Source organism: Nestor notabilis, unplaced genomic scaffold (genome assembly GCF_000696875.1).
Source record: "Nestor notabilis isolate BGI_N333 unplaced genomic scaffold, ASM69687v1 scaffold31067, whole genome shotgun sequence".
NCBI classification, from domain to species: Eukaryota; Metazoa; Chordata; class Aves; order Psittaciformes; family Psittacidae; genus Nestor; species Nestor notabilis.
The window spans coordinates 55-2,887 of NW_009935660.1; the positions used below are offsets into that span (position 1 = coordinate 55).

Sequence of the window (2,833 nt, forward strand, 5' to 3'; positions counted from 1 at the left end):
ATCAGCTTGGCAGAAAGAGCAAAGCGCTTCCCCTGGGACCCCACTGCTGGCTCCCCGATGGTGTTTCCCCACCAGCCGGAGCGCCGGCACCAGGCAGCCAGGGACCACAGCTTGCAACTGAGGGTCGTCCCGGAAAAGAAGGGCGCGACCCCGGCGGCCGAGGGGAAGGCGGGAGGCTCGGGGCAAGGTCTGCCGTCGCCTTTCTAGGTGATGCCCACTTTCCTGTTTCCTTCAGAAGGTTCTCTGTGCAGAGATGTGCCCGCTGCCACCTTGGGATCTCAGCCTCTGAAATGGTCATGAGAGCCAGGGAGTCGGTTTATCACCTGAGCTGCTTCACCTGCACCACCTGCAACAAGACTCTGACCACGGGCGATCACTTTGGCATGAAGGACAACCTGGTTTACTGCAGGGCCCACTTCGAGTCCCTTTTGCAAGGAGAATATCCCCCCCAGCTGAGCTACACCGAGCTGGCTGCTAAGAGCGGAGGGCTGGCCCTGCCCTACTTCAACGGCACGGGCACGGTCCAGAAGGGCAGGCCGAGGAAACGAAAGAGTCCTGCCTTGGGAGTGGACATCGTCACCTACAATTCAGGTGGGAAACACACGCCGAGGCTCCCTCCCGCTCCCCGAATAGGGCATTCTCGCGCTTCCCCTCAGCTAGGCAGTGCGCGAGGAACTCAGCCAGGCCAGATCCTGCTTAACCATTGGAAAATCAAACAAACAGCCCTCTGAGGGCTGGAGTGTTCGCAGGAAAGCTAACAGCAGCCCTCCTCCAAGGCTGTCTTTGCCTATTAATGTCAAACACCCGAAGTTAGCCACTTCCCATGGTAAAGACAAAAAAAGGAAAAAAAAAAAAAAGAAAAAAATCCCAGCCCCAAACCCACAACTCTCTTTTTCTAAAAGAGCTTCAGATATACTGTTATGATTATTTGTATGTTATTATTATTAAAAAGCAATTCACCAGTTAGACCTCAAATTTGAGGTAACCAAACGGATCAGAAAAAATAGATTAAAAGTTATAGTATATGGCTCCTACAAGGCCAATGCAGCACGCACATAATTCCATTTAGATAACTAATTTATAATAACTAATTCTTCAGGCTGAATAATTTTGGTTTACTGGCACATAAACGATCAAACTGTGCAAGAGCCAACAAAGTGTTCCCTCTAACTAAGCCCTAACAAATGTAATTAAGGAGAACGTTTTCTGCTCTCTCAACGGTAGGAAAGGAACAAGTGTTGCCCTGTATTAAATACCTTCCCTAATTTCAGCCACTGAAGTACCCAAACCGTACCTAAACACACAGTGTTAGGGCCAGAGGTAAAGGAGTTGCAGGTATGGTCAAGCAGTTTAGGTGCCGTTTAATTAGATGGGAGCTGAAAGCAGTAAGGGGAAACCCGAATTAACAAGCTACTAACTCCAAAAATTGTTTTAGCGAAACACAGTCTCCCCATGGACGGTAAGGAAGAAAGAAGGGTGTGGGAAGCCAGAGTGGTGCAGGGCGCTTCCCTGTGAAGCGGGAGCCGGAAAGCTCCGACCCCGGGGCTCCTCTCTGGGCAGCGGCCCGCCGAGAAGCCGTGAGAAGATCAGTCAGGGTCTCCCGCCCCTTCCAACCAGCGCAGGTCGATAAAAGTGCAGCGCTTTCGACCCGGAGCTCTCTCCCCTCCACCCAAGTTCAACCGGCCGCCACTGAGATTCCTAAGAGACCCTCCCCCGGCATTTCCCCCACTCCCAGCAGCAAATCGGGGCTGCCCGCGGAACGGGCTGCAGCTGGGAACCGGGCGGCTCTGCAAGGCCATTTCATCTTCTCTGGTGCGGAGACCTTGGAGCCAGGGTAATCACTGCGCTAATTGTTCCTTGTTAATTGAAGATGACATTGGAATCCCTGGCTATGGCGCGGTTTCCAATCAGTCCTGAAAGCTGCTAAAGCAAAGGGAACCCGCAACGCAGCCAGGATTCGTTCGGTCCTGGCTCCGAGCGGTGCATTTCCCGTCCGCTCTCTCTGCGGTCTGTGCCACGTCCGACCCGCACTCCACCACTCCAATTCCCCCTTTCCCGAGATGTAAATGTTGGCAGGGGCAATTTACCGTTAGAATTAGGACCAGGAATTAGGGGAAAATGAAAAGTTGTGGATATGATAAAACACCCCTTAAACTTCAGGTCAGGACTCCAGAGAGACATAACTTGCAAAGGCCGTCATAGTTTTTGTGCGCTAGTCTTAAAACTCCCTTTCTGTACAGCAAAGGAGCATATAAGGTGTGCCACCGACTCCAGACGAGATTAAAAGGCGGTACCCGTTATGAAAATACAGCTCACTATATCATCTCACAGAACCCTTGGAGCAACGGAGAGAAAAAAAGCAGTGTAATGCTTTGGACGCAGGCTAGATGGCAGAGACATCTGATCTGTTAGAGCCGTGATTATTATTATTTTTAAGTATTATCTAGCTATGGCCGGGGTTGACACATGGTCTCGAGAAAATACAGTTTGCAGCCAAACTGTACATCCGGCGCGAACGACTCCAGCCCATTGACCCACTGCGCTCCACAACCACTGGGAGGAAAACGAATCTATCTCTAACAGTTACGAAATGTTTTGCAGTAGATGAATTCGCTTCTCGAAAGAAAAAAAAAAATCTCTTAATAATTGGCAATCACTGTCCTAAGCGCATTTTTCGTTCTCTGCCCTGTGACTCAATAACTGCTCATGCACGTAATCATTTACAAAGGGCAACCAGTCCACAGAAAATTAAATGCTGGACCCCTGACTGCTGCCTTCAGAGTGAGAAGCGGGGCAGGATCTGGAGCCGGACCCAGCCTGATCCTTTCCCTCC

The 2,833-nt window shown here is 50.8% G+C and overlaps 1 pseudogene across 1 annotated transcript; it reads left to right on the top strand.

The window, feature by feature from the left end:
• Positions 1-236: 236 nt before the first annotated feature.
• LOC104408370 lies at positions 237-731 on the top strand (annotated as a pseudogene). Its single transcript, XR_719929.1, has one exon. The product of XR_719929.1 is annotated as an LIM/homeobox protein Lhx9 pseudogene (transcript).
• The last annotated feature ends 2,102 nt before the right edge of the window (positions 732-2,833 follow it).